Source organism: Panicum virgatum, chromosome 5K, assembly GCF_016808335.1.
Source record: "Panicum virgatum strain AP13 chromosome 5K, P.virgatum_v5, whole genome shotgun sequence".
NCBI lineage: Eukaryota > Viridiplantae > Streptophyta > Magnoliopsida > Poales > Poaceae > Panicum > Panicum virgatum.
This window is the reverse complement of record NC_053140.1, coordinates 20,596,425-20,611,136: the sequence shown is the minus strand read 5'-3', so window position 1 is coordinate 20,611,136 and position 14,712 is coordinate 20,596,425. Positions and strand designations below refer to the sequence as shown.

The window sequence follows — 14,712 nt, the reverse complement described above, 5'->3', positions numbered from 1 at the left end:
AAATTCGAGAGCGTATCAGCTGGATTTCCGAGTATCTCTCATATAGTGTATCGGCAAACTCAGCCGATACAGAAAACGACAAAACAATTGAAGATATTGAAACGAGCGTAAAATAGTATGATAGATGGCAAACAAGTATCGGCAAGCACTGCCGATGCCATCTGTGGTGTAGGCTGAGCAACCTGATTAGGCGATTGTTGGTAAAGTACAATCCCACTGGTAGTCGCTAGTTGTTGTGCTGATGGATTGATTGATTGCTAAGCTAGAGGGTGAGCATACAGTATGTTAACATGTACAGATCCAGACACAAGATCATGAAACACCCAGTTCATGCCACCCTGATGGGGCAGTCGCGATATCAACACTTCTGTGGGTGTAGCAGGTTGAATCAGGAATGCAATATACTGCTGTTGAACCATCGGCTGCGGAGCCGATGCAGTAAACTGACCCATCGGCTGGGATACCGACACATTCTGCGCTATCGGCTGTGAAGCCGACATATTCTGCTGATAGCCCATCGGCTGAGAGGCGGATGTATTGTTCTGCCCCATAGTTGATGGAGTAAATTATCCTGGGGGCATACCAAAACCAGTTACTAGGTTCCATCCCACTGGCAATCCTGACTCTGATCCTCCTTGCAATGATGTGGTGATCGGCGGGGAAGTTGTGAAGACAGGATCTGCTTGAGACGGCAATGTTGTACCAGCCGGCTGCGAGAATATGTAGGACCCTGGTTTCCTTTCGGTCAGCCGAACGAAGCCGACGGGGCTGTGGCTGCGGTTGATCCAATCGGAGCAAAACTCATCTGACCTGGCTGCATGTAACACAATCCTGTCTAGCCTTGAAATGCGCCTTCGACCAGTGTTTTGATTACCACATTGTGCACAGTGTTAGTCATCACTGGTGTGTGATTAACAAATGCATGCCCCACAGCTTGATGCACCATGTCCAACATTCTGTTCTCACGCTGTACTTCAGTTAGTGGCTGGAGAATAGGGAAACCGAACTTGTTGACCACTTCACCAGCCCTGGTGGCACTAAAAGATTTAAGACATTCACGCTTTGTATGCCTCTATGGCTTTATCCAGTTCAGCTCTTTGTTCATCTTTAAGCTTATCTTCCTTAACTGGGATGTAGTTTTCCTCACTGACACTAGAACCGTTCTTGGGCTTAGTCATGTTGAAGTTTCTTCGTGTCACACTAGGCGTGCCAAAAGATGTGTTGACGCAAAATTCAACGCACTAAGTCTGAGAGCGCCATTCGCCAAGCTCAGACTGCGATTCCCTTGAACCAAAGCGTGTCAGTCAATTTAACCTGTAAATTAACAAGAAATTGGTAAACGTTAAATTTAAGAGAATATCAGCTGGATTTTCGAGTATCTCTCATACAGTGTATCGGCAAACTCTGCCGATACAGAAAATGACAAAACGATTAAAGATATTGAAACGAGCATAAAATAGTATGATAGATGGCAAACAAGTATCGGCAAGCATTGCCGATACGGAAAACGACAAATCTGCTAAATCTACCGATGTGTGCGTACAACGATGTGAAGGTTAACAATGCGTAGCCTAAACAAAGCTACTTGAAGAACAGAACTTGAAATAGATCTAATCGGCTTTATGAAAATTTTGATAATATTATGAGGTCGAATAGCCGATCTAATTTACTTCAAGCTAGACAAGTCTGATAAAAGCTAAAACGATAGGAAAAAACCTAAGGATCTAGCAAATGTTGATAAATTGTGAATGAATCTAGATGAGACCACAGCGATACACCCAAAGTCAAAGCCCAGATTAACTTTTGAATAGATCTAAACGAAGCAACAGCGATGCGCCCGTTAGCTAAAGCTTAGATTTACTCGGTAAACGAAAACTCACAAGCAAATCAAGTCGCTCGAATGTGAGATGTCCTTGATTAACTCGAAAGAACTCGCCTAAAAGAAAATAGCGAAGTCGCCGACAAGATAGTAAATTTGTTTGATTGGATGTGTATCAATTTTTTCAGGTCCCGTACAACTGCTATTTATATCCTTAAACTAACAAGTCCTAGCCGATTACGGCAAATACATATCTTAATATAAAAGAAAAAGACTTTCTAAATCAAACAAACTGAATCGAAACCAAATTGCTAGAATCTGACCAAATCTAGAATATTCATTGGCCTATCGGCAACGGCATTATCGGTCGATCTCTACACCGTACGCGCTAGCACCTTTCAAATCGGCAACCCTTCATTCCATTATTTATCTTAACACGTGTCGAAAAACAGTGTCAACACATGCCCCCCAGTTTCGAAGTAATATATCTTTTTGCTCCCATATAGTTTGGCTGTGGGTTGTGGGCTGATATAGTTTGGCTGTGGGTACGTTGTATTGGTGCATATGAGGTGGAAAATTGATAGCAATAACTAATTTTGGTTTTGGGCCTAGGTGTGCCGCACCCACATAGGCTAACATGATCCACGACCCTTACACCCTATAATGTATGTTTGGTTACTTGGGGAGGCAATAAGCTCAAATATGTGTTTGGTTTTATGAGTTTATAATAAGACTCTATAGTAGGTAGTGACCTTTGTTCCCCTTATTAATATCCTGATAGGGGTTGAATGGATATTATTGCAAAAGGTAGAGATTGAAAAGTGCATTTTTCTAGTAGGGCCCACAGAAAAAAGCCTCATAAGCACCCTCAAAAAGGCTTAGGGCTTATGGAGAGGCTTATAATAAACCTCACTTTTAAGCCTAGGTATTTAAATGGAATGTGGTTTATTTTGAATTTATTAGGTGGAGCTTATTATAAACCTCAAGTAACTAAACAGCCTCTAAGTATACTCCATCTTCTCGTCTGGAATTGTTGGCATCTCAAAAAGAAAAAGAAAACAAAGACACGGGATCCATTTGTCTCGTCAACAATAAGCAAGCAGACGAAACCGCACTGTATGGAAGCCTCCGCCCTTGCCCATCCCCCGTCCCCCGATAAAGAAAATGCGGTGGTCAGAAACTGGGCTGCAGGTCGCTGACAACAGTCCATGGTAGAGTGCAGGAGTCTGCATTTATGATTAATAAGTACTCCCTCTGTTCCTTTTATTTATCGTGTTTGGTGTGCCCACTACAATTTAACTCGGTTTGTAAAAAATACTTACAACATTTATATCTCAAAATAAATTTGTTAAAAGTTTAGATTAAAGAATCTGTCTAATGATATCAATTATGTATTATAAATATTATTCTATTTTTTATATAAAATTAATCAAAGTCATTTCTCGAGAAGCGAAAATAACCGTTATTCATGGACGGAGGGAGCATGACCTTATTTTCGAAGCATACAGGCACACACTTCAGTCTTATTTAGATCAAAAAATATTTTGATAAAAAGCGTCACATCAAATATTTAGACACGTGCATATAGTATTAATCATAAATGTAGACTTCTAAAGTTTTTGAAGCATATGGACACACACTTCAGCCTTATTTAGATTCAAAAAATTCTGAAAAAAATCACATTGAATGTTTAGACACATACATGTAGTATTAAATGTGGATAGAATAAAAAATAAATTGCAAAGTTCGCGTATAAATTGCAAGACAAATCTTTTGAGTGTAATTGTACTATGATTTGACAATGTGATGCTAGAGTAAATATTTGCTAATGATGGATTAATTAGATCTAATAAATTTATCTCGCAGTTTATAGACAAAATTTTTTTGAATCTAAACAAGACACGTCACGTTCGCTTTCGGTAGGCTCGTGGCTCTGTATCTGATCTTTCGGGAGCCTGAAACTGACATTTGAAGAAGGGAAAATTTACACTGGACTGAATTAAATGCGTCAGCAGTGAGTAAGCATTGGCACTGTATGGAAAGACTCCGTCCAGGCCCATCACTTCAAGAAAATGCAGAGGCCAGAAGATGGGCTGCAGCCTGCAGGTCCGATGGCAGAAGAGTCTGGTAGCAGCAGAGGTCAGAAATTGATGTATCGATGTAATTTGGCGTCGCAGCCGAGAAGGATTCGTCTGGAGCATTGGATGGGCCAAGGGATCGCTGCAGCTTCCGGAAACGGAGCCTGTCCAAGTGTGCCTGCCTTGATCAGATCGTCATCATGGTCCACGGCATGGCGGAAAGAATCGCATGCCGAAGTGGCCGCGCGAAAGGGGCCGGCCGTGAACCGGATTCGCTGGGCGCGTTGGGAACCAAGCGAGCTTTATTGATGGGGACTCCTGTGTTTTCCTCCACTGCTTACTCTGTTTCACAGGCGGGCAATAAGAGTTCGTTGCCTTTTCATAAAAGAAAAAAAAAGAGTTAGTTGCCGGAGCACGTGGCCCATAGTAAGAGATGGCAGTAGCTGATTGTAGAGGATGCGTGTGGGGCACTGGAAGAACAAAAATGAATGAGCTCAGGAACGAAGGAGCAAAACTACTCCGTAAAGTACGGGCGCCAACCAAATGGAAATTTTTCATTTGACTAGTATTGCATGACAGATGCTGGACTGCGGATCGCAGAAAGAAGCATGGGCTGCAAGAGGACGACTCCTGTGCACTATGTGCTCAACTGTATGAGACAATTGATCATTTGCTCCTATATTGCCCTTTCTCCAAGCAAGTCTGGTTAGGTGTTTTGCGGAAGCTTGGTTGGGAAGCTGTATTCCCGGGCTGTCAGCAAAATCGACTTGTTGCTTGGTGGGGTGACGCGAGGAAGAAGATCTCAAAGGACCAAAGACAGTGCTTCGATTCTATTGTTGTCTTAATTTGCTGGTTGCTCTAGAAAGAGAGGAATGATAGAACTTTTGATCGTCGAGTTCGTACGGTGGTTGATACCGTCAATTGGGTAGGGGACGAGCTTCTAGCTTGGTTCCTTGCTGGCTTCAGACGCCTACAGCCGGCGGTAGTTGCCTTTGGTAGGTATACGGGTCGCGCAATAGATGCTGTCACTACTACAAAACAGGCCTTTGTTCCTGGCCATTTGTCCCGGCAGCCTTTAGGCCCGGGACAATAGGTGGCTTTTGTCCCGGGTCCAACGGCTAGCCGGGCCAGCGGGAGGGACGGGGGCCTTTTGTCCCGGTTGGAGACACCAACCGGGACAAAAGGCCCGCGTAGCCTTTTGTCCCGGTTGGAACCACCAACCGGGACAAAAGGCCCCCCTTTTGTCCCGGTTCGTGCCTCCAACCGGGACAAAAGGCCTTGCGCCCCTTATCCCCTTCCCTCTCCCCCCGCCCGAGCCATTCAGCTCACTTGTTTTCTTGCTGTTTTTGGCTCGGGATAGAGGAGTTCTTGCTCATTTCTTCACCACATTTGTGAAGATCTTTGATTCCCCGTCCATCCATCTGCTCTAAAGGTTTGGGGCTTGTTTTTCTCTTCTTCCTTGGCTTGTATAGCTCATTTCATACTTTAGAAATAGAGAAAATGTGTAGCTAGCTCATTTCTTGGACATTTAGCTAGCTAGATTGCATATGTAGGTGTAATTTTCTTTTAGATTTAGATGAGTATATGGATAGTAGAAATTTTTTGAATGAGTGTAGATACTTCATGTGATGTACTTGTATATATGACCATATTGTGGATAGTTGATTTTTTTATTCGTGAATGAATTAATGAAATGAGTATATTATAGAATTTTTTGTATTATGAATGGATTATTTTGACACTCTAGTGATGTATTTAATCAGGCTCACATTGAAACCATCTAGAAGCTAAAAAAATCTTTATTTCGAAACAAGTATACGTCGTTAATCTCCATCCAACGGTGATGGCACTACCTTTCAGGGATACACGATGCGCTATAAGGACGTCGCAAATCGGTTGGTCGCATCACCAGCACTTCCGATTGATAAGAAGACAGCATTTGACGCAGTCAGCATGCCGTTGTTGTACTGAGAGCATATGAACGAGCATGCTGCCTGTGCCAAGTGCTGTGCCTATTAATCGTAAATGTTGGTGCTGCGACTAGCCGATTGGTGACATCCTTGTACCGCACCGTGTCCCCCCGAAAGGCAGTGTCATCACCGCAGGGTTGAGGTATTCACATGTATAGATATGTGTATACATATATATATAAGTGAATTAATTTATATATGAAAACTATCTAGGACAAATATTATATAAGTAACTATATATATATGTATATATTAGTGGAGATCATACACACTGAATTCCAATACATAAGTTTAATTGAAATGCAAAAGTATAATTGAAATAGAAAAAGAATTGAGAAAAGAAAAACATGAAAAAAAAGAGACCTTTTGTCCCGGTTGGTAACACCAACCGGGACAAAAGGGTGCGCCAGCCACGTGGGCGCTGGCTGCACCTTTTGTCCCGGTTGGTGTTACCAACCGGGACAAAAGGTCGTCTTTTATCCCGGTTGCCACACCCGGGACAAAAGGGCACCCCCTTTTGTCCCGGACAGGCGTTCCCGGTTGGGAAACCGGGACAACAGCGGTTTCCCAACCGGGACAAATCAACGTTTTTGTAGTAGTGTGTGTAATACTGTGTTTTTTCAGATCTTGAGTTGGTTTTTTCTCGGAAACCAACTTTGTTGTAACCTAACTTTCTTTTCTCTTAATAAAAAATGTGCTCAAGCACGGTCGTGAAAAAAAAGCTCAGGAACGAACACACCTGCTCGGGGACATGGGCCGTCGATCCGGTTGAAGAAAGGGATATGCATGCCCAATTTTCCGGTCCAGGCAGCGGCTGCTGCTGATGCTGATGGTGCAGGCGTGGAGGTCAGCTGGAACCAATCGAACCACCGGCTAGCTAGCAGCATAAAAGAAATGCATGCGCTGCCTAACGAACGAATTAACAACGCGCTGCAGGTTGCGATGCTCTGCATCGACCGAGCGATGGATGATCAGCGGCAGGTTTTCCCACTCCTTGCTTCCTTTGTCGCACTGTTGGAGAACGGCACATTAGTGCCGGTCACAGGATGGCTTAGTGCCGGTCCCTGTGGCCGGCACTAAATGGCCGGCACTAACGTGACAGACGTTAGTGCCGGCCACTCTGACCGGCACTAACGCGCGCGTGTTAGTGCCGGTCCGAAATACCAGCCGGCACTAACGTGCCCGACCCCGCCCGAGTCCTCACTGCAACGTTAGTGCCGGCTGATATAACTAGCCGGCACTAAATGTTTTTTCTTCTTTATGTTTCTTTTCTTTTAATTTTTATACGTATGGCTATGCGTATTTCTACCGTATGTGACTATATAGTCGTACTCTTTGCATTGCACAGTATTATTAGAACAGAATATTACACTAACATTATATATTTATATATATATATTTGTCATGTATGGAACACTTAGGAATTCAAAAGTACATGAGATATTACAAATTATTAAGCACATCAACTATAATAACGTATCAGCTTCCTCGTCGTCGGAACTTCTTGGGCGACGCTTAGACGGAAATCGCCATGAAATTCGCCCTTAGGATTTATGACTTCATCTAGTAGAAATCCGCATATAGCTTCTTGAATTGCCCTGATCCGAGCGATTTCAATGAGTTCTTCTTTCATCCGCCAACGCTGTCACATTTTTCAATAAAAACATGAGAATAAAAAATAATGAATTAAAATAATGAGCAGATGTGATTGTGCTCACGTACATTGAATGCCTCCACTGTCATTTGCCCTTTTTCACTTGCAAAAGAGTTGATCCACTCGCATACGTAGTATCCACATAAGTTGTTTCCTTGGCCCTGTCTCCAACACTATGGACAAACGTGGGTTACGATATAGAATTTTTCTGATGTTTATTGCGAATGACATTAGTAGCGAGAGTATATTCATACCGGAAAATCAGTCACCCAATGAAGAGGCTCGATTTCACCTATGGGCAAGCCTATGTGTTTGTGGAGGTAGCGACTCCATGCAGTATTTACCACCTCGATGATATCTTGGTACTTTGATTTATCTTGCCTTAATGAGTCGTACACCAAGACCTTGTGCTCCTCAATCCGAATACAAAGCAATATCCAATGAAAGCTGTGCATATACATATGCATAACCAATTAATGTTGATTATAATAGTTATTAAATAGTATTATTAATACAAAGGGATTGAAAAAAAGTCTAACAAAGAACGACTCACTGATGGTTGTATGGCAAGAGAATGAAGGGACACATGCTATTTTTACGCAACCCCCTGTATATAACATTGACTATGTCTCCAGGATTTAGCGCTAGCGATTTCTCGTGTATAATATCGGGGTCGAAGAACCCGACGTTATGGAAGTTCTTCTTTCGGCAAATTTGAATTTTTGACCTACGGGACACAAGAAAAACGGGGATCAGTCAACACACAAGGCTAAAATAATGAAACGAGAGACAATACTTACATGCACCATACACTGACGAGGGACTTGTGAAGGGCATCTTGATGGTATAAATCGTAGAGTGATGCAAACTCGATATATACATCATCTGCCCCCCGCCAGAAATGCTCATCTTTAATCCGAGCTGGGAACATCTCTAATTTACTAGCTTTAGATTGCACGGCATACCATTTGTGTAACTCGGCCATTCTCGTTGGTAGGAATGGTAGCAACTCTGGCCATATCAAAGGTTCGCCAAGTACAAATTTTTTCCTGCCGCGGGCATTCTGTAGGGCCTCCCCAAGCAATTGAGCCCTTGTTAGATCAGTTTGCAATATCATCCCAGCCATGGTCAACGGATCTCTTGATTCATCGGGACAGTCTTCATGCGGCACTATCAATGGAGGGATCGATTGTTTGGACTGCTCTCCGAGCTGGGGAACGGTCTTTGCATTAATCAGGCGATTCTTGGGGTTGCTGTAGCACTTTCTGATCTGCCGATCATAATCCGACTCTCTTTCTTTCTCCTTCGTGGGATCTTTAATGAAGTGTTTAACAAAGTGTGCCTTTGCAACCGGATCTATTTCTGGCTTCTTGTTCGCAGCCTCCCTCAGTAGCTTGCGCTTCAGCAAGAAGGTTTGAAACGATTCTTCTGCCTCTTCCTCTTCTGGAGCCTTCTTTTTCTTCTTTCTTTGCTGCTTTTGAGATGGCTGGACCGAAGGTACCGTGTATGCCTTCTGTCGCTGACTCTGATTCTGTTGTGCGGCTGGTGATGATGCCGGAATTGGCTCACTTTGTGCGGCTGGTGATGGCGGATCCATGCTGGCGTCCCGTGCAGGCGGTGGAGAAGGTGGGCCAACACTAGGATTCCTGTCAGCTGGCGTTGGTGATCTTTGCCTTGAGCACCGAGCGGAATCTGTGTCTGCTTGCACCAATCTTATGTCGCGCTTTGGCCACGCGATCCATGTGTGTACGGCATGTTGTAGTTCTGTTTCTTCAGGACTTATAGGGATCGGGAGGTCCATGTCTTCCCAGCGTTCTTCAGTAATTCGGTCAACAAAGACTCTGGCGAATCCTTCAGGAATCGGCTGGCAATGTATTGTCCCGCCCTGTTCTTGGACTTCCGCATAACCCTCAGCACAAACTTTAAGCTTTTTCCCATAAAGAACCAGAAGCTCATATTGGGTCCTAACGGTGATGTCGTCAATGGGGTCCCTCGGCCTGTCGGCACCCAAATTAGGGTGCTCCGTGGAAGCAACACTGCTACGACGCTGAGAAGAGGGGCTGATCTCCACATTGGCAGCTGGTTGGTCCGAGCGTTGCCCAACTGCTGCCTCAAGTGACATTATCCGGTTTTCTAGGCTATGAATCTTCTCAGCCACTACTGCCTTGCTTCTGCATCGGCTTCGGTAGGTTTCGAGATCTCCGAAAAAGCCATATTTCCATGGAACTACGCCCACGCCTCGGGTCCGTCCAGTGTGTTCCGCATTCCCAAGAGCGTAAGTCAGTTCGTCATTCTCTCTGTTGGGCTGGAAGGTTCCTTCTTCGGTACGCCTCATTGCGTCCTCGAGTCTTTGAGCAGCCTCTCTTAGTACGTCGCTAGTCACAAACATTCCAGTGTCGGGGTCTAGTGTGCCTCCATGAGCATAGAAGTAATACCTTGCTCGTTTGGGCCAACTCAAGGTTTGCGGTACGATTCCTTTTACAATTAAATTATTTTCCATCTTTTCCCATTTCGGAATGGCAACCTTATAACCTCCGGGCCCAAGTCTATGGAAGTTTTTCTTTTTGCTAGCATTCATTTTGCCTTGAATCGAGGCTGCCATGCTGTCAGCACTGTGCTTGTAATTCACGAATTCATTCCACCACTCTCGTTGCTTCTTCCAGACTTTATCAAAATCTGGTGTGAGGCCCTTGTTGACAAAGTTTGCCACCAATTTTTTCTTGAACGAGGCGAACTGAATTGCCATCTTCTTAAATGCCCATCCCTTTATTTTGTCAGCTTTGCCTGGGGGAAAGTTGAAGTGCAACGACACCTCTTTCCATAACAAATCTTTCTCTGAATCTGGCACGATATCTTCAGGTCGATCAGAGACTTTATTTCTCTTCCAAAGCTTATACTTTATGGGGACAGATTCTCTAACAAGATATCCCAATTGATTTACAAATGTTGTCTTAATTTGACCAGGAGCTAGTGGCTCGCCGGTTGCTTCGTTGATCTCCGTGATGTTCGTACATCCTACCATCTTCCTCTTGGAGCCACGTTTCCGTTTAGGCTTCGTCGATCCTGATGCCTGAAAGAATCGCAAATTTATCAAGCGGGTTGCTAGCAACTAGTGGATGTCGCGGCAGGTATGCGTAACCTTCATAACCTGCAAGCAAGGGTTCCAGATCAAAAATTATCATGATATTAGGTAACTTATTGACTGAAACATTCATAAGAATTTTTAGCTGGAGCACGACTCCTTACACAAGGACTGAAATCATCAACAAAGCTAGCAACATAACACAAATAGTTCGCAGCTTGGCCGCTTGTGTCACAAACAATATCTTGCTCCTAACATATATATTGACAAAACATTTATCCTGATGCCTGAAAGAATCACTAAACTTTTATACCTCGGCTTCCTCGACATTTTCTTCTTCCTCCCCACTAATATCTTGCTCCTCGTCGCCATGATAATGCAAGTTTAAAAATTGGCTGCCATCGTTCTCGTCCTCATCAAACTCTGGAGCTATGTGCCCAGTACTACCACGAATGAGCTCGTGCATTAACTCGTCCGTAGGATCCATTTCCACTACCTGAAACATTAAAAAAACATTAAGTATTTTCTAGTACCAATAAAATGTACATATTTGCAAAAATATTGTATCAGAAGAGAGTGTAGAATATTTCATGGCTACTCAATTATTTACCAAAGACATGAACCGTGAGAGTGTAAAAATATTGTATCTTGCTGCTGAATTACTTGGTGCAAAAATACAGCAGAATGAACACTGCCCGGTTTGTGTGATATTTCATGGTTTTTGACTTAGCATTAGTCTAATACTTCCATTTTGAAGTATTTCAGATCATGATTACTTGCATGCTCCTTTTGATAATCCTGCAGATTGAAGATGCCCGAGCTGCGATGTTCATTTACAACAAGCACAAGAAAGCATGGGAGAAGAGCATGAAGCGAGGGAAAAAGAAACCTGCTGAGCCCAATGTGAATGACCCCAATGTCCCCACTGTTCTTCTATAATGCATCAGAACCTGTGTGAACCATTTCCCTAGAAGTCTTTCATTCTGACAAGGGGGTATGGATATGATAAATCCTACTGTAACTTTGACTCAAGTTAGTATCTGACCATGAAACTTTCAGAGAATACTTGACGCTAGTATCATGATCCCAATCTTTGATTCACAGTTCTATATGTAGCATTTTTCCTAGGGAAACAGTATTTGTAATGAAAATTTTGTACCTCAATATTCATGTACTGTAAATTCACACTTGCATTCAGGTTTTATAACAAACATTGTCACCATCAACTGAAAAATGTCACAGGTGACAGGACGGGGTTGCTGAGAATTGGATTCTGAGGACTGGGGTGCCTTGCAGCAATTGTAGCAGGTGTGAAACCTCTCTGCTGCTCATGCCGTTTCCTAACTATAAACTGGTGCTGGTGCAGTGGCAGGGAGTTCGTGTCCAACATGTGCAGGATGACCACCATGAGCAAGGAGCAGGCGAACATCGGGATGGGCCCGAAGATCCACATGAGCAGCGTAACATATTTGCAAAAATATTGTATGAGAAGAGAGTGTAGAATATTTCATGGCTACTCAATTATTTACTAAAGACATGAACCGTGAGATTTTCTATGGTTTTTCAGACCTCTACTTTCCATAAAGTATCCACTAATATGGTTTAGTAAGGATAATCAAAGGTATTCTTAATTAGCTGGCCGTAAATCATTTCTAGCATATGATGGTATGAGATGATTTTAAATGGCAGAGCAGAGTAACATAATACTAATCCGATTGACAGTAACATAAATTCTACATTAGCTAGCCCATAGCACAAAGCAAACATCACATGACTCAATTAGTAAAAAAACAGAGCACAAATCACAGAGCAACTAACATATGATGGTATGAGATGATTTTAAATGGCAGAGCAGAGTCACGCACAAGTAGTCAAGCAAGCACTAGAGGCACATGCAACTAGCTAATTAACCAAATAATGAGTGGTAAATAAAATCACCTCTAGGCCCCGCGTGGGCAATCAAATAATGAGCTGACAACCAAAATTTGGTAATGCTAGCAATTGTTGAGTGTTTCAGTTCAGAAGGTACTGAACACTGCAAAATGCTGAGTTGGGGGACAAAATTATCAGCAGATTTCAAGTTTCAATGCTAATAAAGTAGCATTGTTTGAGACAAGAAATTACAATCCTGATGTTCCAGCACTTATTGCATACTACTGAACTTGTCTGCATTGGTCATGAATCATGACCATGAGATTCTGATGCTCTGACTGAGAGAGTGACAGGATTTTTGACATGTTAAGGTCTAAACCGAGTTCACTCTTATATCTTGTTTATCAAAAGCGACTGCAGTGCAAATTTGGTAACTCAAAGTTGAACCTGCTAACAGAATTATAGCTGCATCAATCTTTGCAAATGTCTGAATGTGCAAGAAGGACAGAACTAGAGCGACTGCAATGCATCAAAGTAAGCTTTGTCAATCATATATCAAAAATTCAGAATTTAGTAATTCTGGACAGAACTAGAGCGAAGAAGAGCATAGCAGGGATATGAGGTCTGACTGTGCAAGGAGGTGAGGCTGCCCTTGGGCATGTAATCGAAGACGAGCAGCTTCTCCCCTTTTGGCCCCAGGTAGTATGCCCTGAGCGCCAGCAGGTTGGGGTGGCGGATCGCCGGGCCGGGGAGGTCGACGGGGACCCGCGCCGGCGCACGCAGGTGAGGGCTGGCCGGGGATCCATGCGCGGCCGCGTGGGCGGGGGCGGTGGCGCACGTGGCCGGTGCAGGGCGGCGTCGGGGGGCGCCGCGCCGGAGACGAGCTAGGTCGTGGCGGCGCGCGCACGGGGCCGGGGTAGGGCGGCGTCGGGGTGCCGAGGACGATGAGGTCAGGGCGGCGGGGGCAGGGCGGCTCCGGGGACGAGGCGCCGGAGGACGTCGTGCCGGCGCGGCGGTCGAAGTAGGGGGCGAGGGCGGTGCGGCCGGCACGGCGTGCCGGGCCGGGGAGGTCGACGGCGAACCGCGGCGGCGCACGCGGGCGAGGGCCGGCAGGGGATCCACGCGCGGCCGGGGGCGGGGGTGGCGCAGCGGCGCACGAGTGCGGGCGGGCGAGTATGGGGCGCGGGCGGGCGAGCGAGCAGGGACGGGTTGCGTGACGTCGAGGCGGCGGGTTGGGGACGACGTCGATCTGAATTTGGCGAAGGGGGTAATATGTTGGGGGATGGCTCGGTTAGTGCCGGCTGGCCTTACCAGCCGGCACTAACGTGCCCACGTGACGTCAGATGAACACGTTAGTGCCGGCTGGTGTTGCTAGCCGGCACTAACTTGCGCAAGTTAGTGCCGGCTGGGATTACCAGCCGGCACTAACATGTACCATTTGGCGGGAATTGAGAATTGGCCACGCCAGTTCCCAATTACACTAAATTTTTAATATTCATAAATTTATTCATAATAGGCTTAATAATTAGAATAATATAACAAAAATTTATATCTTATTTTTTAGCTACACAATAATTATAGTAATTATATCTACATAATAATAATAGTAATTTAAGTAAATTAACGAATATGCAACCATTATCAATTATGTGTAGCGTATAGGGTTTATATGTGTATATGTTTCTGTTATTCATAATAAATCGAAAACATTTCATTTTGATCCATGCAAAAATATTCAAAAAACTTTTCAATAGTAGCATATACAATGATGTAATCAATTCGCATATTACTTGATTATTTGTTTGTAATTTAATGTTTCAATGCTTCTAGTAATGCAAAATTAGTGAACATAAATAATATTTATACCATGCAGAAATATAATATTATCTGAAGATGATATTGTGTCCTAATTGGACAAATAGTATCGAGAATTGAGATAAATACGATGTGGTGCGTTACATTACATCACTGAATGAGAAAATACAATATATAAATTATATAAAACTACTACTCATTATTATTATCTACTGGAACATTGATAATTTTCCTTTTGACGAAAGTGCCTTGAGCGTGATCACAACGTAAGTAAGGTGTGTCCTCTTTGGATAAGAGGATACTAGGGTCAACGTCAACTGAGAATGGAGGAAGGTTATCAATCTGGTCATAATCTTCCGAATTGTCCGAAATATCCTCAACTCCAACTACTTTTCTTTTTCCGGGAAGAACTATGTGCCGTT

At 43.9% G+C, this 14,712-nt stretch overlaps 1 long non-coding RNA gene across 1 annotated transcript; it reads left to right on the top strand.

The window, feature by feature from the left end:
* The first annotated feature begins 10,689 nt into the window (after positions 1-10,689).
* LOC120710589 lies at positions 10,690-12,159 on the top strand. Its single transcript, XR_005689943.1, has 3 exons — positions 10,690-11,301; positions 11,408-11,597; positions 11,846-12,159. It is a non-coding gene; the product is annotated as an uncharacterized LOC120710589 (long non-coding RNA).
* The last annotated feature ends 2,553 nt before the right edge of the window (positions 12,160-14,712 follow it).